Below are 27,217 nucleotides of genomic sequence, written 5' to 3'. Positions count from 1 at the left end.
TTCATCATAAAGAGCTTTAGAATAAAACATTATATACCCAAATCACATTTTTAACAATATACTGATGTTGGATTAACAGTAGCCTTTAAAAGGTCACCTTGATCTGTAACAAGAGCTGTAAACTGCTCACCAATACAGACTTTTAGGGGCTTTGCTCCACAGTCATCTAACTCAGGAAATTACTTGCCACTAAAGTCAATTGCATAGGAAAACTAGCATTACAATCCCTTTGAAGACTTACAGTACAAAGAAGCAGCCAGGGGAAAAACAAACAAATAAACCTGTGGCAGAGAAAAAATTTTCATCATAGGAAATTGATAGAGTAAAATGAATGCTGTGCATTGCAAGATTTCTCTATCATTAAAAAAATGAAAAAGCCCTACAACAAATCAGTAGAGATTATTAAAATAGTTTTGGTGCTGCTGTAACTGAAAAATCCTTCAGTGTTGTAACTCATTATGACACAGTCCTATAAAGGGTGTAAATAAGGCAGAACCCGTAAAAGGCAAGAAGCACATATACTGGAAAATCAGCACCCCTTAATCCTCCGTCAGGACAGTTGATGAAGGAAAGACTAACAGAACCACAATTTGAATAATTCATAACTATTCTCATGTGTGGCTGTCTGAATAGACTCTTTTACTGCGTGCATTCATTTCTTTAGGAGTCTTTACCTGTGCCTTTTTTTCTCCTACAGATTGGTTAGGTATCTAATTGTTCTTCCTTTTGTAAATTTAAGAGCCTATCACTTACCTAGTTAAGGTAGACTGCTACTAGAGCGTTTAATATGGTTAGCAAACATCCTTGTCAGATGTTAAAGCAACTCGTTGGATTCTCTTAAGCATCAGGAAATATAATGCCAGTATATTTGGTTTCACAAAGTTTTAAATCCCCTTTTGTAAATGTTAAGATTAATTTCTTGCTCAGTGTGAACAAAATTTGTAACATAATCTGTGCTGGTGCGACCCACTTAATTTCATATGAAGAATCTAATCATCTAGGGAAAAACAGTTTTTGCGACATAATGCTTCAGAGTGTACCCAGGAAGTTGACCTGCCCTTACGCATAGAAAGGGGAGGGAGCTTAAAAGGTTATTTGCTTCACAACTCTGTCTTCAGACTGGAGGGCACCTAATTTCCCACAAATTCAAGGTAACAACATGGGCTCAGCGGTCACCAGCTTGAATTAAGCAGCATGGCTACAATAACAACAACAAACCAAACCAAAAAAAGCCCCAAATAACTGCTAACGTTAAAATTAAAACAGGACAAATAATTGGAACCTCTGTCAATGCAATTTTTTGGGTCACTTTTAAAGATGATTCTTTCTTTTATCACACTACAAAGTGTTTTACTTTTAGGGCACCGGTTTAAATCAAATAAAAAAACTTGTTAACAACAACAACAAAAAAACCCATTGTGATCTACTGAATAATTTTTGCAAGCACATAGTTTCTTGGGTCGCTTTTAGCAGCTGACCTAAAAAATATTAATTGGATTAGTATCTATTCTATTCATGAAAATTTCTTATAAAAGAACAAGGCTGTTGTAAGCTATCTCAATTTATATAATTAATATAAAGATGTTCTATTTTACCCTTAAGATGTTTTCAAAACACGCACTCCTCTTTTGAATTGTATTAATGGTGCTGTAAATAATAGAGGTTTCTTTGTGTTTTTCTTCTGTTGACACATCACAGAAAATAGCTATTTTTAAATAGCACTGTGAAATAGATGACTACATACGTATTCTACAGATTACTCATTGTGAACCTGGAATCATTTTGCCCTATCATTTATGAAAAGTTATTCCCCAATTTTTGTTTTTGCATTTTTCATCTCTTTAAAATTCATAATTATATATTGACATTCTGGAATTTTCCTTAGTGAAAAATATACTTGGTTTTTAAACTTAATAATAAAAAGTTACACTTCTAGTCCCTTTTCTGACTAAAAGTTAATACAGAAGGATTTATGAAATAACATCAAAAGCACACGATTCAACTATCAGAGATAACCAATATCTACATTTTGATGTATTATTAACATTTATATATTAAAAGTCTTGCATAATTTTGAATATTACTTTCTTTTGTTTAATGAAAGACATGTAAAAATAAACACAGTATGGTATTATATATTCTTTGAAAATATTTTTTAGTGGTTGCATAAAATTCTACTTTTTGAATATATAAGAATTTATTTAGCCCTCCCTTATTGTTAAATATGTATTTAGTCTTTTTCAAGTTTCTTTTTATAAGCAATATAATACCTTTGTATATAAAATTTTGGTTATATCTTGAGTTATTTCCTCTGTATAGATTTCTGTGAGGAATGGGGGTGAGTAACTTTAAGTTAGAAAATCTAAGATAGAAATTTAGAATTAGCAGGATCCATACCTATAATTTAGTATAATACTTCATTTTATTGATGAGGAAACTGAAACTCAATGAGGTGAAATTGTGGGGAGCCATGGTTTCTTGCAGCCCTGAACCTTGCAGACTGGCTCGGTTTCTGCCCCCATAACATTGTCTCTGCCTTATCTGAAAAGCGCCTAACGGCTGCTGAGGAATGTGGTGAAAACGGCCAGTTCCCAGACACAGAAAACTAAGGGCTTTCTAGACAAATAGTAGATTCTGTCTCCTTGAAATATTTACTTTTGTGAGTTTCAGTGACCTTGTATCTTCTATGTCAAAGTAAGGTTGAAGCTGGAAAGATTTACTTTCACTGAGATAATGCATATCTTCTTCGTTTAACTGCACGTACTCAAACTGTATATATTGGTTAGAGATAATAAACTCAGGGCTTCAGCATGACTGAAGACCGGCCGCATTAGCATTTGTGTGTGTCTTTTATTTCATTCCCACTCCCCCATTCAGGTACTGATCGACTCGTGGCGGCTGGCCCGTCACATGAAATAACTGGCTCAAAGTCCAGCCATGAATTTTTCAAGTGCTAGAACAGAAACTGGGGTTCTGTGTGAGTTCTTTGATTTTTGTAATTCCACCGTGCTGACTCTAAATGCAGTTCATCTCTGAGGTGTTCCTCCCCTGATCTAGTGTGGTATCATCTGTGAAACTCCACGAATGTGCTCTAGAGTCCAAGGCAGGAATGGGAATTACTTGGAGATGGGTGACACTGGCTTTCCTGTCAGGGACAATCCACATGGCAGTATCTCCAAAGCCACTTTTCACTGATAGTAAAACAGAGTGGATACTGAGCAGAAGCAATATACTCTGAGGCCACAATCTGTCCTGAGAAGAAAAAGATTCCCAGAGAGTTGAGAGGTCAGGATGCTTATAAAGATAGTGAGTTCAAATTGACATAAAATTAGGCAGAGCTTTGTGATGGGCCCTGAGTCCTTTTATGGCCTTGTATTCTGTCGGGAGACAAGGAGAGTGGGAGATTTGTGTGATTTGAGAGGCAGACTGCTAGGTAACTCACAGGGGAAGGGGAATAAATACATGTCTAGTCTTCCCCTCTGACAATTCCATATCCTATACACCCAGGTGTGTTTGCACAGCAAATATCACGTCTCCATTCGAAAGGATATATTCTTTCTCAGCTAGAGGGAAAAGGGAAGGACATGTCTGAAAATCATGTCTGAAGTCAAGGAAACAAGCAGATTCCTGAGACCTCTCTCCTGAAAGAATTTTTCTTAGTCTGAATACACAGTACTTGGAGATTATTGTTTTTTGTCTCTTCCATGTGACTTATTCTAAAATGAGATGACTTATTCTAATACAGTAACTTTTAATTAAGTACCTTCTAAAAGCACATATTATACTAGATGTACGCCAGAAATATTGATGACCTTTACCCTAGATGGGGAGATAAGACTATGGATAAAGAAAACATAGCTTTAGCTATAACATATGGGAAACAAATATAATTAACTGACTTGAGAGTACACAGAGAATTTAATTAGGTCACTTTAGGCAGAACATTTAGGGGGAAAAAATCACCCATTCAGTGTGCCCTAAGCTTGAAAAGCCTTTGCTGTTGGGATATTAGGTGTGTTTTCCCAGAGTCTTTTACTTTGTGTTCAGGGACTTGGACTATATCATCAGCACAGCAAACATTCTAAAGGTCTATGCAGGGTGCTTATGTACCCTAAGAGCATATTCAGTGACTAAGATTAGATGTAGGAGTGATAGAAGCTACTGAGTTTCTCCCTTCCTTTGTAACAAGCCTGTGGGAAAGGACACGTAATTCAGTAGTCAGTGAGTGGGGGAGGGTGGACAGTAACTGTCAATCAAGCAATATGTGTATATATATCACAGGTAATGAGATGGAGAGACCAGGAAGCAAATGCAATGTCATGCACACTGTAGGCACCCAGTAAAAGTTAATTATTCATGACAATTATGATAAAAATAAAGGGTATTAGAAAACTTCAAAAGATTAAGGCAGCACTGTAGAAGAATAAATTATTGTGGGAAAACACAGATTAAGAAACAGAATAGGACAGAAGTTGATTTAAAGGGAAAGATAAAAAAAGAAGCATATGTGGTTCAAGAGAACACAGAGCAAAATTTCTCAGGAGTAACAGAAAAAGAATAGTAAAGAAATACACACTATTGAGAAAATTGTCTGAATAAAATGAGAAAAATAACAAACTAATATTTAAAATTTCATTCTATATGCTTAAATGAATTCCATTATTGGATTGAATGAAAAGGTTCATGTGGTAAACACATTTTATATAAATTGAACCAAAAATTGACCAGTGATGCCAGTAAAATATGAAAGAAAATCTGTCAAGAGGGAATGTAGTAGACTGAATAGTGTGATGGTTAATTTTATGTGTCCACTTGACAGAGCCATGAAGTACCCAGATATTTCATTAAACATTATTCTGGGTGTGCAGTGAGGGTGTTTTTGGGTGAGATTAACATTTTATTTTTTAATTTTTTTTTTATTGCGGAATATTGGGGAACAGTGTGTTTTCCCAGTACCCATCAGTTCCAAGTCAAGTTGTTGTCCTTCAATCTAGTTGCAGGGGGTGCAGCCCACCCTCCCATGCAGGAATTAAACCGGCAACCTTGTTGTTGAGAGCCTGGGCTCTAACCAACTGAGCCATCCGGCCACCCCACCGGCAGCTCCCTGTCTTCAATCTAACTGTGGAGGGTGCACCTCACTGGCCCATGTGGGAATCCAACAGGCAACCTGTTGTTAAGAGTTCACGTGCTAACCAACTGAGACATCTGGCTGCCCCTGGGCGAGATTAACATTTGAATCAGTAGATTTAATAAAGCAGAATACTTGCCCCAGTGTGGGTGAGTCTCATCCAATCTGTTGAATGTCCGAATAGAACAAAACACTGAGCGAGAGATTTTGCCTGACAGTCTTTGAGCTAGGACATCGGTTTTCTCTTGCCTTCCGACTCAGACTGAAACTTACTTCACCAGCTCTCCTGGTTCTCAGGCCTCTGGACTACAGATCTAGGGACTTCTCAGCCTATATAATTGTGTGAGCCAATTCCTCACAATAAATCTCTTTCCGTATATATCCTATTGGTTCTGTTTCTCTGGGGAACTCTAGTACAAGCAGTGCCCCTCAAAAGTCCATGTTCATCAAGAAACTCAGAACGTGAACTTATTTGGAAATAGAGTCTTTGTAAATGTAATTAGTTAAGGACTAAGATCATACTGAGATAGGGTGGGTCCTAAATCCAATGACCGATATCCTTGTAAAAGGAAGGAAGGGCATAGAAGGAGGAGCACACATAGGCTATGTGAAGAGAGAGGCAAAGGTTGGAGTTGATACGGCTACAAGCCAAGAAAGCCAATGACGGCTGGAGCCACCAGAAGATAGGAAGAGGTATGGAAGTATTCTTCTGTGGGGCCTTCTGAGGAAGGATGACCAGGCCAACATGTTGATTTCAGACTTCTCTTTTCCAGAGCTATGAGAAAATACGTTTCTGTTGTTTTAAGTCACCAAGTTTGTGGTAATTTGTTACAGCAGCCCTAGGAAACTATAACATGGAGTTTCTGGGAAAGGTCTCCTCACTCAAAAAAGAGACTCACAGAGAGAAACCAAAAAGTTGGTGGATAAAGAAATGGCAAATGGTTCTGTGTGGTTGGGGCACAGGCTGAGTGGTGAGTCGAGGCCCAAGAAGAGCCCCAATAGGTTATAGGGCTCAGCTGCTGTCACCGGAAGTGTTGAAAAGCAGCAGATACTGGACTGTGTAAAGGACTAGGTCAAGGGAATTATGAGTCAGGAAGCAAAACCACTCCCTGAAAATAAGGTTTTGTTTTCTTTCCACATTCTATAGACGATGGGGTCCTTTTTGTGTAAGTGTTGCCTAAAGTGAATTGCCTGCTTCCTGTTTTGTGATTATCAGCATTTCCTGGGGATGCTGCACAGCTCATGCCTGTCTTCTGGTCTTGTGCTTCTGGTAGTTCAGGTTCACTGAGGGGCAGAGGACAAGCAGAGGAAAGCGCTTCTGCAGTAGGAGAAATTAGCCTTTCATCCCCTTTAGACGAGGAGAGTGTTGTATCCTTCTGTGATGCTTGCTGCCTCATGCACTCTCTGTTTTATATAATCAAAACTTTGGTGCAAGATTTGGTCTTTTCTATACTCTAACTCCTGTCCCAAAATCCCATCTTCCCCACCAAAGTTATCTTCCAAAAAGGGACTTTTTAAAGTGAAATTTCCTTTTTCAGGAACCCTTTGTCTCCCCTTCTAACAATGCCACATCCTCTCATCCAATCCATGTCCCCGGAACCCAGTTAGTTTACTCTAGACTTTGGAAGGGATGAATAGCCATGACTATCTATCTTGTTAGCATGCTCACATGACACACCTGCATTTTCATAGGAATGCTCTGGAGATGCTGAGTTTCAGGGGGCATGGAAGGTGGCTGATGTAGGTATTTTTGAACAGAGGAGCATAGTGACCTGAGAGGAGCTGATCTTTGGAGTCTCATCGACTTTGAATTCGGGGTCCACTACTTGCAGACTGCATGGCCTTAAGCAAGTTACTTAACTATCTGAATCTCAATTTCATCACCTAAAATTTAGGATAATACTAGTACCTACTTAATGGAAAGATGGTGAGTATTAAATAGGTAACATATGGAAGGTACCTCCATATGTGGAGCCTGCTACAGAGTAGCCTTTAATATTTTAGAGCAGGGTTTCTTAACCTTGGTGCTACTGACACTTTGGGACAGATACATTCTTTCCTTTAGGTGACTATTCTGAGCATTGTAGGATGTTTAGCAGCATTGCAACCTCTACTCACTAGATGTTAATAGCATTCCACACCCCCTACCCTATGGCATGACAATAAAAAAATGTCTACAGATATTGTTAAATGTCTCGTGAGGGGCAAAGTTGCCCCCAGCTAAGAACCACTGCTTTAGAGTCAAGTGGGCAGGACTTTGTTCTCAAGAAGTGGTTGTAGATGATTTTCTCTCCCAACTAAACGTAGAGCAGAATCCATCCAAATGATTTTCTCATGAGTAGTATCATTTTTCTTACTTAAATAAGAAACCACCATTTTTCTCCCAAGCACCGAAGTGTGCATCTTATCTGGGGTACTTCTTCACATTTCCCTCTTGATGGGCACGGGAAAGTGAAGTAATGGCAGAACATGAGGATGTATCTGATGGAAGAATTATTTTCCAGTGCTGACATTTCACTGATGTCTTATTTCTCTCTGTAAAAATTCATGCTCATTTTGCTTTCAACTCAATAGTATATTCATTTTTGTTCTCATAAAAATGTAATGTCCCCCTTCCCCTTTACTTGAGCAAAACATTTTAACAGGGGTGATATTTCTTTCTGGGACTTCAGAAGCCCAGGCATACAACCAAGTAGCCCAGTTAGAACAGAATAGTGCTAAAAAAATGAACTTCGAGTTGTTGTTGGTGTTTTTTTTCGAAAGTGCCAGGTATTTTTCATTTTATGACTTAATTTCACCATCCAGCTAAAAGTCTTCTTCTTCTACCCATTTTTTCCTATGCTTTTACATTGCTTTTTAAAACAAGTTAAAAGGGAGAGAAAGGTTTTCGAATCCTTAAAAACTCAACTTGAAAAAGATTATACTTTGAAAAAATGAAGTAAACACTGAAATATTTTCCTAAAAACACTAAATAATCAGAATCATATACATCTGGAAAAACTTATTTGGGAGCATGAATTCTAGCAGACACTTTGTTCTATATTCTGTAAAATTATATCAAAGATGTTAGGATCCAGTCCCCTTGCTTCTCCGGTCACTCTTTGCACCACTATCAGACTAGAGGGAAGGACATTATGTTAAATGCTAATTCTCATTTTTATGATTTAATGAGCTACTTCTGAGAGCTACTGTTTCACCAGCCCATTAGAAACATCGGAGGTGGCTAAGGAAGAATGAAGGCTTGGGTCACCCAGCTGAAACCAATGTCAATGTTTCAGTTACTCATTTATGTTCTTCAGATTGTCAGACACACCTCCATTTGCTTACTAGGCAGTCACAGCTTACTGCAGTTTGTATACATTAAGCATGAACTCTATGTGTGAGTATGAAAGGGATCTGAATATTTTAATGAGAAGGCAATCATGAGCTGAACTAGTCTATTATCTTTGTTACTAGGTCAGACAACACATGAGAGCCTTAAGCATCTTTCTGAAAGTGTACTAATAATATTTTACAGAAAAGCCTTTGTGTTTACAGAGGACAGTCCTACACACAACAGCCTCAGAGCTGGATGATATGGAAAATCTCAGAGTCCTTTTTATCAGATAGAGGAGCTCCTGTTAAGAACTGAGCTTAAGGCAGAGACTGACAAGCCCTGCTTCTTAGGCCCTTTCACTCCTTGTACTATAGGAAGGAAGAATCCAAGAGAGAATGGGAAGGTTTTTATATTAGGGTAATTTTACCATTATGCTTAATGCCTGCAAATGTTTCTTCTCAAAGGCGAATTCAAGGTGCTGTGGGAATCTGCCCGGGATTCAGGTGGTGGCATGTTTGTCTTACTCATGGTGGCACCCTTGGCCATAGAGGAGGTACATGGACGGAGGGTGGCTAACTCTGCGATAGTATAAAATGGGGTTCTATTGCACTGAAGTCATGAGAAGCTCATTTGCTGTGGATGAATGGGAAGAATGTAGCCTTATCTGAAATGCAGTAAGGCTTTTTTCTCTCTAAATGTGCCTTTTATAGGTGCCACTACCCTGGGAAGAAATTCAACTTCAGAAGATAAACCATGTGATACGGGAGTTGTTTATATACAGAGGGTGCCAAAAATAATGTATACACATTTTAAGAAAGGAAAACTGTATTAAAATTGTAATACTCAACATATACCAATAACAAAAGATGAATACAAGTCACGTTTGACTTCTGCAATTACAAGAGGTGCTCAAAATGGTTACCATCAGCGTCCAGACACTTCTGATTACAGCAAACTACTGCCTGAGAATGTTGACCAAAGTGTCCACTTGTATACATTTTTTTTGGCACCCCGTATATATAAGGAACAGTATAATAATAAAAACTTGTTCTTAGACAAAGACAGCCACCTTACTTATAAATGCAACTAGAACTGGAGGAATAAAATACATGCATTTGTCTGGGTCTAAAAGCATATCTGAAAACAAATAATCACAGTAAAATTTGTAGTCCAATGTTACAGAATTGTTAGCAATTAAAAGAATAGAGAGCTACATTACTCATCTGCTTTGATGATTTGTAACTATCAAATTCAAAGTTTAAGGTTTTGCTGAAATTAACTATCCATTTAAAAAAGTCAGGGTTTTAAAGTTACAAAAATCAATTGATAGCTAAAATACAAGGTAAAACAATAAACTGTCATATTTCATAATATGTCATAAGCATAATATGAATGTACTAACATTAAAGCACATTATTATTTACTTTTGTAAACCCATCATAATTCTTAGTTTAGGATAGGAAAACATTGCTCCACCCATTCTTGTGGTGATCAGAGTTTTAAAAATCATACTTATGTAGATTAGGAGATCAAAGATGACAGAGTAGATAAACACCGTACCTGCATCCTTCTGTGAACACATTAAAATTACAACTAAATTATAGAACAATCAACTTGAGAACCACCTGAAGTCTAGCGGAACAGCAGTCCTATGACTGAAAATATAAAGAAGTAGCCACATCAAGACTGGTAGGAGGACAGAGACGTAGAACAGCACTCAAACCTCTGTGTGGCAGTTGAAAATCAGGAGGGATACCTTGGCCATGGAGGTTAGCCCCACAGGAATGAAGGACCCCAGCCGTGCACAACTGGCTCCCCGGCCTGGAGTACTGGTGCTGGGAAAAAGACATAACATCTGGCTGTGAAAAAATATGGGGATTCCAAACATCTGGGTAGGACAGAAGGCTGCAGGACCCCCAGATGTCCTCTTAAACAGCCAGCACACAGACTCATTCACTTGCAGGCACTCATCTTGGGTTACAGTAGAGGAACAGTGACTTGGGAGCCATCAGAGACATTCGGGGTGGGGTGGGATGCAGACTGAGGTAGGTGGCTTTGGAGTGAGGATTAAAATACAGTAAGCATTTTCCCTGTGTGATGTTCTCCTCCCTTGCATCTGACAGATAGGCATCATCTTTCCAGTGTTGAGCCTGCACCACCATGGCCAAATCTGAATCTGATTGGCTTAGTGAGTTCTGCTGCTTCAACCTGCCGACACTAGGACATACCCCACCCAACTCATGCACCACTGATGACACTTTCTCTGGGAGCCAGTCCCACTTGCATTGCATACTTTCTTGGAAAACTATCAGAGTCTGGCAGGCCCCTGACAGGTAGTGACTGGCTTCAGTGTGCTCTGAGATTTTTACTGAGTAGCTCCAGGTTCAGCACTGGCACCAAATCAGAGTCTAACTAACCTGGTGACCACAGCTCTTCCCACCCTAGTGACTCCCTGAGACCCTGCCACACCCAACTTGCATACCTTATGAGGCTCTATCAGCGGCCTAGCCTTAAGGGAGCTGGCAGGTGGCAGGAAGCCTTGGGGTGTCCTGGATTTTTGCAGCGCTACCTCAGGCCTGGTACTAATGGCAGACATCCTCAGGTTTGTACCGTGGCCTCTCCCATGCCCCTCCAGGTTCAGCACAATCACGGAACAACTGTGGATCCCTTTGTAGCTCCTACCAAGTAGTCCCAAAACAATCACAGGCAGTGGGTAACCTGGGCCTCCACTGGAGCACCTCCCAAGAGGCCCCAGAACTAACATACTTGGAGGCTGGTTTCAGATCACAGGAGAGCACCACCCTATTAGCCCCACAAATGGCACACACAAAGGGTGGTCTCAACAGGCACCAGAGCCTGCTGGGGCAAATCCCACTCAGTGAGGTAAGTCCCCTGCACAGCAACCGGTAAGCTTTGGACATGGCCAAACCCCATAGCCAGTCAGAATAAGGCTCAATCTCACCCACTGACATGCTGATAGCAACCAGGCTCAACTGTAAGAGGAGGGTACACATAACTCACACAAGGGACACTCTGGAGCACCCAGAGCAGGAGACCAGGGAGGCTGCCACTGGGTCCAACAGGACACCTACTATATAAGGCTACCCGGCCAAGACTCAGAGACATAGCAGATCTAACTAATATATAGAAAAACAGAGATGCAGCCAAAATGAGGAAACAAATAAATGTATCCCAAATGAAAGAACAGGAGAAAAATCGAGAAAAAGAACTAAACAAAATGGAGGTAAGCAACCTACCAGAGACAGAGTTCAAAACAATTGTTATAAGGATGTTTAAGAACTTAGTGAGAACTTCAGAAAAAAGATAGCAAGTGTGAAAAAGGGCAATGAAACCATAAAAAAGAACCAGACAGAAGTGAAGAATAACTAAAATGAAGAATGCACTGGAGGAATCACTAGCAGAATAGATGAAGCAGAGGATTGAATCAGCGATTTGGAAGACAAGGTAACGGAAAACACCCAATCAGAACAGCAAAGAGAAAAAAAGAATTCAAAAAAGGAGGATAGTTTAAGAGATCCCAGAGACAGCATCAAGCATAACATTTGCATCACAGGGGTACCAGAAGGAGAAAAGAAAAAGCATGGGATTAAGAACCTATTTGAAGAAATAATGACTGAAAACTATCCTAACCTGGAGAAGGAAATAGACATACAAGTCCAGAAAGCTCAGAAAGTCCCAAACATGGTGAACCCAAACAGGTTCACCCCTAGACACATTATAATTAAAATGGCAAAGGTTAAAGACAAAGAGAGAATCCTAAAAGCAGCAACAAAAAGGCAACTAGTAACTTTTAAGGGCACTCCCATAAGATTGTCAGCTGATTTCTCAACAGAAACTTTGCAGGCCAGAGGCAATGGCATTAAATACTCAATGTGATTAAAAGCAAGGACCTACAACCAAGACTACTCTACTCAGCAAGGCTATCTTTTTAAATTGAAGGACAGATAAAGAGCTTCCCAGACAAGAAAAAGCGAAAGGAGTTCATAACCATCAAACTAATATTACAAAGAATGTTAGAGGGACTTCTTTAAGATAGAAAAAAGAAATCAAAATTATGAATAATAAAATGGCAATATAGTGGTACCTCGGTTTTCGAACATAATCTGTTCCAGAAGACTGTTCGAGTTCTGAAACGTTCGAAAACTGAGGTGCGGTTTCCCCATAGAAAGTAATGCAAAATGGATTAATCCGTTCCAGACCTTTAATATCAACCCGTACAACTGCAAATTTAGCATGAATTTTACTATCTAATGATACCATAGATCCATAAAATTTACGGTGTTCGTAAACCAAAACATTCGTCAACAGAGACGTTTGAAAACTGAGGTACTACTGTAGCTATATATCTATCAACAATTACTTTCAATGTAAATGAATTAAATGTTCCAATCAAAAGACATAGGAGGGCTGAATGGTTAAGAAAACAAAACCCTTACATATGCTGCCTACAAGAGACTCACTTCAGATTGAAAGACACACATAAGACTGAAAGTAAAGGGATGGAAAAAGATATTTCATGAAAATGGAAATAAAAAAAAAACAAAAAAAAGCTCAGGTAGTAATACTTATACCAGACAAAATAGACTTTAAAACAAAGGCTATAAGAAGAGACAATGAAGGCGCCAGTAATCCCACTTATGGGTATTTATCCAAAGAAATTCAAAATGCTACTTTGAGGGGACGTGCGCATCCATATAATCATTGCAGCATTGTTTACAATAGCAAAGATGTGGAGGCAACCTCAGTGTCCATCAACGGAAGAATGGATAAAGAGGAGGTGGTACATATATACAACGGAATATTGCTCAGCAATGTAATGGAATGGGTTCTTGCAGACTGCAGCAGCATGGATGGACTTGTGCTGAGGGGAGTATATCAGACAGAGAAAGACAGATGCAACATGATTTTACTTATGTATGGAATCTAAGAACAAAATTAACAAACAAAACAGAAAGAAGCTCATAGATACAGAGAACAGTTTGATGGTTGCCAGATGTGAGGGGGTTTGGTGGTGTGGGTGAAAACAGGGGAAGGGATTAAGACGTGCATATTGGTTATTACAAAGTAGTTATGGGGATGTAACAGCATGAACAATATAGTCAATAATATTGTAATAACTATGTATGGTGTCTTACGGGTGTTAGATTTGTTGGGGAGATAGAGGGGAGCGGGTTAGGGACAGGGTGAAAAAGGTGATGGGATTAAGAAGTACAAATTGGTAGTTAGAAAATAGTCATGGGGATATAAAGTAAAGCATAGGGAATATAGTCAATGATATGGTAATAACTATTTATAGTGCTAGATTAGTCAGGGGGATCATTTCTTAAATTATATAAATGTTTAACCACGATGCTATACACTGGAAATTAATATAAAATAATATTGAATGTCAACTATAACTGAAACATTTAAAAAGGGGAAAAGGTGAAGGGGAATGAGGTCTAAATATCCAGGTATAAAACAAATAAGTCATGGGGATGTAATGTACAGCATAGGGAATATAGTCAATAATAATGTGATAGCGTGGTACGGTGTCAGATGGTTGCTGGACTTATCATGCTGATCACTTCTTTAGGTATATAAATGTTGAACAACGATGGTGTACACCTGAAACTAATATAATATTGTATGTTAGCTACATTTAAAAAATGTTAAAAAAAATGAAAACAGGGAAAAAAATTAAAAAACAACAGCCCAAAGCTGTAGTCATTAAGACAATGAAGTGTTAGCAATAGGGTAAGCAAATGTACTGATGGGGAAAAAAAAGCAAATAAGCCCCCACACACGTATGGAACCTTGACATGTGAGAGAAGTGGCAGTGTAGAGCAGTGGAAGAAGGATCCAAAATCATCGCACATACAAAGAATTAGTTACTGGTGGATTAAAGACTTTAATATGAGAAACACAACTTGGAGGGCAAGGAGAGAAGCATAGCACAGGATTTTTAGGGCAGTGAAAATATGCTGTATGGTATTATAATGATGGCTAGATGTTATTAATATTTGGCCAAACCCATAGAATGTACAACACCAAGCGTGAACCCTAATGTAAACTATGGACTTTGGGTGATAAAGATGTGTCAATGTAAGTTCAACAGTGGTAACAAATGTCCCACTCTGGTGGGGGACAATGATAGTGGGGGAGGCTATGTATGTGTGGGGAAAGGGTATGTGGGAAATCTCTGTATCTTCCTGTTACTATAAACTAAACTGCTCCTTAAAAAATTGTCTTTAAATTAAAAAAACGAAACAAAAAAACAAACCCACAACTTGGGAACTTTCTGGGATATAGAAAATTTTCTTAAATAAGAGACAATGTATGTAAATAATAAAGAAAAATATTTACATATTTTACTATAAAAAATCATGTTTATGTAAAGATAAACAGCATGATGCAAATTCTTCTAGGGAAATAAAGAGGCAGTTGACAAAAGACAGCTCAACAAAGCAGGAACATAACCTGGGCAAGTAAATAGAATTCTTATTTTTTCTAAATAATATATATTTACCTTACTCAAAGATAGACATAGCAGTCTACACATGCAAGTCATATTTTTAAAAATTCTTTTCACTCCTGGAATGTTGACAAGTTATCCACATAACAGCAGTAGACCAAAGACATAGATATGTATCTTTGTGCTTTAATAGGTCAGGTATTTATGGAATACATTGTTTTACACTTTTCAAAAAAGTGAATACGTATGTTTCAATCACGTTAGTTGCCATTTTTAGCATCACATTATGCCTGTCATTTCTGGGACTATTTTGGGCCTGGACCATTAAAGGGCAGTTTAGGGCTTTTATGCTGGGTTTTCACACACACAAATATAGTCATGCACACAGACAGTAAACATGATGCCGGCCAGAAAGACATTTCTGGTTTTGCTCACTGTATGTCCAGCACCTAGCAAAGCTCCTTATATTTATTTAATTCTCAAAAAGTGCTTGATGAACAGTAAATCTACTTCTACATATTATAAATAAAACCCAAATCAATCTTTTCTTAGTCTTTTCTCCTTAGATTCCAAACTTCTCTTAGGGGAAAATAAGATCAAGAATATAGGGATACTGGCTCGTTTGTTGTATGGTGGAGAATAGCTACCGTGTTTCCCCGAAAATAAGACCTAGCCAGATAATCAGCTCTAATGTGTCTTTTGGAGCAAAAATTAATATGACTTGATCTTATTTTACTACAAGACCCGGTCTTATCTAGCATATATAATATAAGACCGAGTCTTATATTAATTTTTGCTCCAAAAGATGCAGTAGAGCTGATTGTCCGGCTGGGTCTTATTTTCTGTGAAACAGGGTAGGTGGTAAAAGACTCAGATAGATGTTAATTGTGGCTTTGTTGCTAATTATTGGGGTAGTACCTTACCTCTCTGGGCCTCAACTTCCTCAAATATAAAATTGGGGGGTTGCTGTGGTCTGAATGGGTGTGTCCCCCCAAATTTACATGTTGAAATCCCAATGTGATAGCATTAGGAGATGGGGCTGTTGGGAGGTGATTAGGGCACGAGGGTTAGTACTCTTGATCTAAATAGGATGAGCGCTCTTATAAAAGAGGGCCCGCAGAGCTCCGGAGCCCCTTCTACCATGTGAGGACTCAGCAAAAATGTGCTCAGCTATTGACCAGGCGGAAGGCTCACACCAGAATGTGACCATGCTAGCACCTTGATTTTATACTTCCAGGCTCTGAACTGTGAGAAATAAATTTCTGTTGTTCATAAGCTATCCAGTCTCTGGTATTTTGTTATAGCAGCCCAAATGGACTAAGATGGGGTCTAAAAGACTTTCTGAAATATCCCTTCTGATGCTTAAATTCTATAATTCTAGGACCTGATTCTGTGGCAAACTTAACTAGGATAATTATACCTTATTTATCTCAGGTTCCAGGTGCCTAGCACTGAGCCTGGTATATATTACACATAAGAGATGTATATTACACATAAGAAATGTGTAATATACATTTGTTGTGAGGACTAGAAAATAATATTCATAAAACAACAAAGTAAAGTTCCTGGTACACATAAGAGATGTGTAATATGCATTTAAAGAACAAATAAATGAATGATCATTATAGATATAAATATGGCCTAAGCATCATTAGGATTTTTCACGAAAGGAAGGAAATCCTTCTCTATGGATACTGGTTTTTGCATTAAACTGAAGTCAGAAGATTGATTTGGAAAATTTTGAGTTTTATTCAAATCAATTATTATTCTTACACATGGTACTTGAATAGTGTGATTAAAAACATTTCAGAACACATTTATGTACTCTCTTAAGAAGTGCGAATAGTATTGCCATATCTAGAGAAATTTTTATTTTGCATTATACACAAACCCTTTCATAATTAGTCATAAATATTCATTTCATAAATATTCTGAAATGAGAGACAGAATCCTTGCCTTAAAAAGTTCCCACCTCTAGTGGTGATTCTAAATGTCATTCAGGGGTCGGCCCAGTGGCTCAAGCGGTTGGAGCTCCATGCTCTTAACTCCAAAGGCTGCCGGTTAGATTCCCACATGGGCCAGTGGGCTCTCAACCACAAGGTTGCCGGTTCAACTCCTCGAGTCACACAAGGGATGGTGGGCTCCGCCCCCTGCAACTAAGATTGAACATGGCACCTTGAGCTGAGCTGCCACTGAGGTCCCGGATGGCTCCGTGGGTTGGAGCGTGTCCTCTCAGCCACAAGGTTGCCGGTTCAACTCAACTTGGAAAAAAGGCCTGGAAGTACATACTGTTCCCCAATAAAGTCCTGTTCCACTTCCCCAATAAAATCTTTAAAAAAAAAAAAAAATGTCATTCAGGCCTAAAATTCTATCAGTCTACAGTTTTAGAAATCATCATTTTCAGGCATTGGCTCACATCAATAAATGAGGTTTTTGCATAAACAGGTCTCAGAACCACAAGGTGCTACATCTTTTTACCTTGTTGCACAGAAATAGTGCTAATTTTGGCATCATCCTAAACATAAACTTATTTGCCAATGAGGAAAAAGAACTGTGTACTTATAAATCGCTTACTCCTCAGGAAATACTTTAAATGGAAAAATCTAGCATTATCATACAGATATATTCTTATAGGATTAAATCAGAAAGCTCTTAGGGTGGCAGTTTGCCGCAGTGAAATGATATGGCTTAGTATTCTTGTTCTGCTACTTTCCAGAAATGTGACATTGACAAATTATCTCAACTCTTGGAATTCTAGTTTTCTTATCTAAATAAGGAGGAAAATGATAGCTAATTTGAGGAATTATTATGAAAATTAAATAAGATGATGTTCGTGAAGCGTCTTCTTTGGTGCTTGGCACAGAGTGGCACAGATCCTCTCTGTAAGGTCCTTTTCCCCCAAGGAAGCTCTCTTTCTGCTTGTAATTGCTAGATGAAATCTTCATCACACTGGAACCACTCAAGAATATCTCAAAATATGAAGCTCCATATTTCACCTAACACCAAAAATGAGGCTACTTTGAGCTTGATACAGGGAGAGTCAAAGATAAAAAAGACTTGGCATTTGTCACTGATGAAAATTTCAGAGGGGGGGAGAGATGGATAACATGAGAAATGCCAACATGAGCCTGTGAATGCCTGAATGAGATTGCTTTTCTCTCTGTTGTCTACACTAGGAGTTGATCTTCTAGAAATGGCCCAAAGGGCTGTATGAATTCAGAGACAGGACTGGTAAGTATTGACTCAGGAAGGGTTTATCAATGACCTCCCCGTAATGATAACAGCACAGCTGTGATGGATCTTGAAAGATGACTAGGGTATTGCAAGTCATGAAAGAGTTCACGTGTGCTTGTGGGTGAGGGGGACTTGAAGGGGGGTGTGATTGTGAGGAGGGTCTAGGCAGAAGAACCAGCACGAACAAAAGTAAAGGCACAGGCATGGCTTAGAGAAGGCAGATAATTCCTACATTAGCAAAGGTCAACTGATGAGCAGCAAAGGCAGGCAGAAAGACTCAAGAAATTTGTCGTGCCTGTATTGACATGCTATGGAGTATAGGACACAGATTATGTTCTGCAGTTGATGGGGCAGCCATCACTGGCTTTGGGATAGAAGTGGGTGGAGGTAATTAGATCATGTTGGCTACTGTTTGTTAGGTACCTACTCTATACCAGGAACTTTACTTTGTTGTTTTGTTGTACGAATATTATTTTCTAGTCCTCAAAACCAAGTAGACATATCTTTTTCGGTGATCAATCTGAGGCTCAGAATTTAAGTAACTTGCTGCTCAAGATGACATATTCTTAAACGAAGCAAATGGCATGAGAGGAGCAATAGCACCTTTAAATATTAATTTCACAGCAAACTACTAAAGAATGGAAATGATGAGGTCTGAATGTCAATTAGGAAGTTGATTTCAGGCAGTCCTGTTTTAAAAGGGAAAGATAGGAGAACACCGAATAAAGGGGATTTGTGTTCAAAGCAAGCCCCTTCAATATTTAGGCAAGATCTCTTAATATAGGTATATTCTGGAATGACGTAAGTTTATTAATAATAAACAATGTTGCTTCTGTATTTAAAAATTATTTGATGACTATATTACATGAGAGACAGTGGAACATAATAATTATTTGTTCAGGCTCTGAAACCAGGCTGTCTGGATTTGAATTTTTCATCCCATCTTACTTAACCTTGGGCAGGTTATTCCACCTGTCTGGGCTTTAGTTTCCTTATCTTTAAAAATAAGATTAATATTACCTATGTCATGGGGTTGTTGAAGCATGAAACATAATATATGTGTATACAAAACAGTGTTTGATATAAAGGAGGGACTCAGTAAGCCTCAGCCAGTGTTGCTCTGTGCCTTTGTCCTTATTCACTAATCATTTATTTATTTAGAAATTATCTTTAGTGAGCCAAGCAGTGGGCTAGTTTCCAGGGATACAAAGATGGATAACAGATGATTTCTGCCTTTAAACACATTTGATTTTTCCCACATTATACTCTGTGATTCAACTGACTACATCTTGGTTAAAGCACTTCCCTGAACTATTTGGTCACCAGTGATTTAAAATCTCTCTTCAGAATGTTGCTCATTTGTGTAAGGACTAAACTCTCTACTCTTCCTCCCTCTTTCTCCAATATGACCTGAAGATATGTTTGGCCTGCCTTATCTCTTAGGAAAGATATTTCCCTTTACCCATCAGGCAACGTGCTGATGTTAGTGAGATTATTTCAGTCATCTCCTCTTACTTATGTGTACTACACCCTCAAATGTGAGTGTTTGCACCACTGCCCCAGGAGTCTCTTCCTGGCTAATTCATTTGACTTATGTGTGATGTAGTATCTACTATTAATAGATGTATTTCTCTTCCTGAGAGTATTTTTTTTTTAAAAAAAACATGATTTTATAAAGCTTCATTTCTATAAGCTGGAAAGAAACATTAGCGATTAGAATTTTCAGTGCTGTACCAAACTAAGGAAGATATGTTTTAAGAACATTGGTTATTTGCTGCATCTTAAACCACACCATAAAGCTACGATCCCTGTGTGTCCCAATTTTAGGTTATAAGGGGTCCAAAAGTAATTTTGCTCATGATGGCATTTTCACATTGTCTGGAGGATTCTCAATTAGGCATTGCAGGTTTAACATTAACATTGGTTGACTAGATGAAAACTATGGGTAGGAGGGACACCATGTCCTTTTGAGTGTACCCATAATACATTAACATGGACAAATGAGCAGTCACAATGACCCCTGAGAAAAGACTGAAAAGGGAAATGTCTACATAAATAAATGAGAAGAAAATGAAAATAGCCATGCACTTGCATTTAAAATAACCAAGTGAAGTGCCAAAATGATTAAGTGAAAAGCTACTGTAATAGCAAAGAGGCCCTTTAGGATGAGTGGGATTGTTAGGACAGTAGTGGATTGTTTACCTGTCAAAAAAGACAGACACTGGCACCCTGATCACTTTGCTTTCCGATTCAGTCAGTATTTATTTAGGAAAGGGGACATGTTCAGATCACAGGGCACCAAGTAGCAAACAGCCATTACTAAAAGAGAAAGGTCTGGTTCATCATAAAACAGATCTGAAGTTCTAGATTTAAATATGAATGTAGGAATGAGACTGATGCCCTAAGAAGAGGTTCTTATACTATACATACAGAAGCTTGTGAAATGTGAATATTAAAAAAGTAAAAATCATATTTGGTATGTATCTGAGACTCAATTTAAAAATCTTCCCATGAACTTGATATGCAAGATAAGAATACTAGCAATGATTTTATTAACAGCAATAAATTAACTACCACACTATATAGCTTAGAATATGCCTTTAAATATATCTGCGACAACAAGGATGGATCTTGAGATTATTATGCTAAGCAAAATAAGTCAGACAGAAAATGTCGAGAACCTATGATTTCACTGATATGTGGGATACAAAGCTGAGACAACAAAGGAACAAGACAAACAATGAAGAAACAAAAACTCATAGACACAGATGAGTTAATGGTTACCAGAAGGTGGGGTGAGGTGGTAGATGAGGGTAAAAGGGATCAAATATAGGGTGATGGAAGGAGAACTGACTCTGGGTGGTGAACACACAATGTGATATATAGATGATGTAATACAGAATTGTACACCTGAAATCTATGTAACTTTACTAACAATTGTCACCCCAATAAACTTTAATTAAATATATATGTATGCATATATATAGCTTATATGCAAAAAATAGCTTTATATATATATATGCATATATATACAAATATAAATATAAATATATATATATATATAGCTATTTTTTTTTCAGTGTAAAAAACTGCACTTCACATTTAACTTTATATTTATTTCCTGAGAATCATTTATTTTCCTTGGGCCAAGCAAGTAATCCCTATTTACTTTTCTTCCACTAATTTTGGGGAGAAATTAATGAAGTACTGAGTAGTTAGTCAGGATGTGACTAAGAAAAGAGAAAACACTTAAATATTTAAAACAGACAGGATTCAATCCAGAGAAATGGTTACACAGATGATGGAAGAATTGAGAAGCTAAACTGGGGATAGTGAATCATCCTTGAGATTAGCGGCAGCAGGAAGTCAAACGCACTACTACCACCCACAAGTCTCAAGGGACAAAAGGAAGAGGTGATATTACTAGAACTCAGAGTTCAAGGTCACTGGGGGGAAACTGGGGGCTGGGTTTGGGGGCTGGAAAAACCAGCCAATCCGGGTCAGCTTTCATGGAACCAGCAGAGTAGGAACAGGGCAAGGAATGGAGGTGAAGGTAAAAAACAGGTACACACAGGCACAATCGGAAAATAGAGAGTTAAGTAAATACGTTTTCTGTTTTCCTTTTCTCCTCCAGAGTAATGTTACACCAGACAAATTGATTTACTGATATTTTTAAAGGGCACTAAGTTTAGCTCCTAGGAACTGCATTTAACCAACATCTTGTGAACAAATGAAATCACCATTTTAGTTCCATATACAATCCCAAGAAACCAAATTTACACACCCTTAAGATTATGAGAGAATTATCCACCTTCATTTTGAAGTTAATCAAAAGTACAAAGAAAGCACCACTGTCTTTTGGATTAGATTTAGACAGTGGTCAATCAATGCTCGGTCAGTTGCACTGTTTTGTTCAGAACTGTGAACAGAGATATATTCTGATGTTTGGGAAATCACCATTCTTTAACGTAGATAATAAACCCACACTTTGAAAACTAGACTCAGGAGGAGGTGGAAAGACACACAATTTCCTCAAGAAGACCACCACTCAATTCCTCGATTCCTCCGAGCTGACAATGGCATATTGCAGACTAACTGTAAACTACAAATTTGTAGGCCTATGTCTTTTGTAATATGAAAGGGTAATTATGCATGATGATGTAAAAAACATTGATCCATCCATTTTATGGCCAGGCAAAACAAAGCTTAACGTGTGTGAGTATGTGTGTGTGCTTAATCGTACACAGTTTAGAAACTGCACCTAACCGAAACCATGCCCTACTTTAAGTATAAAATCTCCCCATGGGCAGCCTCTGAAATGTTAGTCTTTTCTGATGCAGAGACTTATTAATGATTAAACTACCATTATTACCATCAGATTTTCCTCTAGTTTATGCCATTAAAACATGGTTTTGTCTCATTGTGGCTTATAACTCTGATATTAAATACATTATTTTAAAAATTAGATGACCTTTAGCATAGAATGAAGTACTATGGCATTTGCTTAATGGAAACCAGGAAGACATGTCCGGGCCATCTCTGTATCTCACACCTCATAGTTCAAATGGTCTTTGATAATAATGAGAAAATAAACAAAAGGCACAGAAACTAAATCTTTCACTGTCTGACATCTCACTAAAAGTACAAAACGTTGATACTATTTAACCCCATTTTCTTTTCATGCAATGAGAAGCATTTTGAGAGGAAATAGTTCAATGTCCGTCTTAAACTCTTTGTCTCAGACACACTCACCTAAAATTCAACGAAGAAACAGCATGAACTTTCCAAAAGCATCTATTTTTCTTTGAAATGGCAGTTGACTATGGCATTTGAAGACTTCCCAAGCACTTCATCCAGGGACGGGTAAATTCTATTTATCTGCAATGAGAAAATAGACTTTTATTTTGCTAAGCACCTGACACGTGTTGATTATAGAAACAGAAAGCCAGAATAGGCAGATCTAGAGCATATGGTAGTTTACAAATTCCCTTATACACTAAAAGTGATTTATAATACTCAAATCAGAACCTTGGTTTTCATTTATTATAAGAAATATTTAGAAAAATAGACACTGTGCCAGACAGAGGCCTTTTATAGCTGAGGATGGTGAGGCCCAGGGGAATGAAATGACTGTACAAGATTAATCCCTGGTTAGTAACACAGAGTGGCCTTGAACCCTGGGCTCCTTAACCTAACTCTGTTTTAAGTTGATTAAAAACCCAGATGAAGGAAAACATGGAATCTTTTGTGTTTTCTAAGCAGGTAACTTTCTGGAATACTGTGTCACCATAATTTCTACTAAAGACAAGGAAATTAGTTGAGTCAGTGTACCAGGCCAGCATTTCCTCTACTGGTTTAAACTTGAGCAGTTGTAAGTAGATATCCATATGATTTATTAAGTTGTATAGTAATAACAAAAGTAGTAAATAGTTTGTAAAATTGTTAATGTTTCTTAAGGAAGCTGAACAATTTTATAAACTTTTGCCTTCTGAAAACAAACCACAGATGAGAACTGAAAGAGATTGCACTTCCCAATGCGAAGACTCGGCTTGGTAGTGACCCAGCTACTCCACCTGCTATCTCCCATCAGCCAGACTTTCCCACCATTTTCTCTTCCTCCTTCCTTTTCTCTTCCCTTCTTACCAATAAACACGCTGCTGTTACTACCGTGTTTCCCCGAAAATAAGACCTAGCTGGACCATCAGCTCTAATGTGTCTTTTGGACGCAAAAATTAGAATAAGACCCCGGCTTATGTAAGACCCGATATTATATTATATTATATTATATTATATTATATTATATTATATTATATTATATTATATTATAATTATATTATATTAATTATATCCAGTTATATTAAATAATATTATATTATATTATGTTACATTATATTATATTATACCAGGTCTTATAGCAAAATAAGACCGGGTCTTACATTAATTTTTGCTCCAAAAGATGCATTAGAGCTGATGGTCTTATTTTTGGGGAAACAGTATCCCAGCTGCTAAATGGCTGGGTCCAGCTAGGTCTTATTTTTGGGGAAACACTATCCCAGCTGCTAAATGGCTGGAAGAAGCAGAAATATGAAGCTCAGGAAATCCCATGCTAAGATGAAGGAAGTGTGTGGACTAGAGGGGAATCACAGAATATAAAGGAGAGAAGGCATCTGAGGGTAGTGGGGGTAGAAAAAGAAGGGGCCTCGCTCTGTACCCTGGATGGGGGTAGGTTCCTCCAACTCCACCCTTGCACTTTCCTCCCCCAATTGTCTTCTTTATCCCAGATTATCTAAAATGATTACAGTAATTATTTAGCTTTCATGGCTTTCATGATTTCAGTTTCACAGAGGAAATTTTATGCAATAACTCTCCTTGCCTCTAATCCAAGTTTTCAGATATATTCATTATTGCATGAGATTTATTTAAGAGCAGATAAAGAAATTTTATGACACATTAGAATCCAACCATCTTTCCCTGTACTTAGATTCTAGGTACATATATGTATTTGCATTCTTTGAATTAAACGTATTATTACAACAGTAGAACTTTCAGATATTTTTTGTTTTCTTAAAGTACATGCTACTTTTTTTTTTTAAATTGGGGTTCAGGTGAAGTAGACATATGCATCTGGGAATAAGTTATATATTAAAAATATTATGCCCTTATCATGAATGCAACTCTCAAAACCATTGCATCAGAAAACAAATGGATACCTTATACAATCTTATATACACTATTATTTACAAAGCTTATACACATAGATAAACTTACATCCAACTATATCTGGCGATATAGAGTCACTCAAGAAATCCTTTGGTATTGACCTGGGGACCCCTTAGGATGGTTCCATTGGTCGTTGCTCCTCTACCTGGCAGTTTTGGGAAGGATTTTTGCATTTTAGTTTTTTAACCAGGTCTCTGGGTCATCACAGGCTGCAACAGACTAGGAGGAAGATGAGACAAGGCTCCGATAGAGATGCTATGTTTTAAAGTACCCCACAGGGTGGCTCAGGTTGCACACCTTAACTGGGATCTATGACTCCAAGAGAAGTTGCAACTTGGATAACATCTTGATTGTAAGTCGGCTTCAGTTTTTGCTATTCCTCCTCCACCAAGAAGTGGCCTCTGTTTCAGCCTGTTTCTCACAGCACTGATTAAAAGCAGTTGTCTAATCTGGAGGCAGCTCCATCCCTACCCCTCTGGGCATCTGTTGCCTGGAGTATATAGAACTGAATAGTATCCATAATTCTTTTCACAGTCAAGCCTCCCAAACTGCCACTAAATTAAAGGCTGCTCTCTCCTCTTGCTGCAGCCCTTTGGACACTTGCAAAGCAAAATTCTCATGTGAACATTGGGTGAGAGTACAAAGGATACCTTTTTCTCTTTAAATTTTTTTTTCAATTTTTGAAAAATTAATGATATGGTCTGCAATCATCTTGAACCATCAAAACACTTATCTACCTCAGAATTAAACAATAAGGCCTATTTAGAATCATATATATGCCAATACAAATGAAACAGCAGAGAACCAACAGCTTCTAGAAACGATTTCTAAAGTTACCTACATTTTATCACTGTCTCTTAATCCCATTCGAGGTAGGCATCTTCTGCCATGGTCCCAGGGATCCCTGCTTCCCAGTACTTATATCCTTGTATAATGAGTATATTATATTTCTGATAAATTATTTTGAAGTATAAATTTTAGTACTTCTAGAGCTGATGCTTCTTGCACAGCATTCTTTCTAAAAAAGATTTAACTCTTCATAAAATCATTTTTAAGTAAGTCTGAATATTAAAATATAGCTAACTTACAATATTATATTAGCTTCAGGTGTACACCAGTTATTCAACATTTATATACCTAAGAAGTGATCATCATGGTAAGTTCAGCAACCATCTGACACCATATCATGCTACCACAATATTATTGACTATATTCCCTATGCTTAACTTTACATCCCCGTGACCATTTTGTAACTACCAATTTCTACTCCTTAATCCCTTCACTTTTTTCAGTCTGCTCCCCAACCCCCTCCCATCATTCACCCTGATAATTCCAGTACCCATCTGATACCATACATACTTACTAGAATATTATTGACTACGTATATTCCTTATGCTGTACCCTACATCCCCATGACTACATTGTAACCACCAATTCACCCACCTTTTCAGACCCCCGACTTCCCTCCCATCTGACAGCCATCAAAATATTCTCTGTATTTATGAGCTTGTTTCTGTTCATTTTGTTCTTTACATTCCACATATAAGTGAAATCACATTACATCTGTCTTTCTCTGACATACTCCACTCAGCACAATACCCTCCAGGTTCATCCATGCTGCCACAGATGCAAGATCCCATTCCCTTCCATTGCTCAGCAATATTCCATCGCATGTATGTACCACCTCCTCTTTCTCCATTTTTCCATCGACAGACACCCAGGCTGCCTCCACATCTTGGCCATTGTAAACAATGCTGCAGTGAACATATGGATGCACACATGGCCTTGAAGCAAAGTTTTGGGTTTCTTTAGATAAATACCCAGAAGTGGGATTACTGGATCCTTCACTGTCTCCTTTTATAGCCTTTGTTTTAAAGTCTAGCTTGTTTGGCATAAGAGTTGTTACTCTAGCTTTTTTTTGTTTGTTTGTTTCCATTTTCATGAAATTGTCTTTTTGCATCCTTTTAGTTTCAGTGTGTGTGTGTCTTTCAATCTGAAGTGAGTCTCTTGTAGGTACAATATGTAATGGTTTTGTTTTCTTATCTATTCAGCCACCCTATGTCTTTTGATTGGAGCATTTAATCCACTTACACTTAAAGTAATTATTGATAGATATATAGTTATTGCCATATTATTATTCATATTTTTTATCTTTTTATATTTTTCATATTAAAGAAATTCTTCTAACATTCCTTGTAACTGGTCTGGTGGTGATAAACTCCTTTAGCTTTTTCTCCTCTCGGAAGTTTATTATCTGTCCTTTGATTCTAAATGATAGCTTTGCTGGGTAGAATAATCTTGGTTGTAGGTCCTTGCTTTTCATCACTTTGAATATTTTGTGCCA

General features: G+C 37.9%; 1 protein-coding gene across 16 annotated transcripts in view; it reads right to left on the bottom strand.

Annotated features, from left to right (window-relative positions):
• The window catches only part of DTNA (dystrobrevin alpha), a 355,317-nt gene that overhangs the window by 169,033 nt on the left and 159,067 nt on the right, over positions 1 to 27,217 (bottom strand). For 15 of the 16 annotated variants that reach the window (XM_074340145.2, XM_074340141.2, XM_074340164.2 and 12 more), the window contains one exon: positions 22,906 to 23,031. The exons of the other annotated variant lie outside the window; for it this stretch is intronic. The gene's annotated coding sequence lies outside the window, so the exon portion shown is untranslated. The remainder of the gene's footprint in view (positions 1 to 22,905; positions 23,032 to 27,217) is intronic. 16 annotated transcript variants of the gene reach the window in all.

This window comes from Rhinolophus sinicus, chromosome 4, assembly GCF_057876585.1.
Source record: "Rhinolophus sinicus isolate RSI-liver-muscle chromosome 4, RSI-T2T, whole genome shotgun sequence".
Lineage (NCBI taxonomy): Eukaryota > Metazoa > Chordata > Mammalia > Chiroptera > Rhinolophidae > Rhinolophus > Rhinolophus sinicus.
This window is presented reverse-complemented; position numbering and strand designations above follow the sequence as displayed.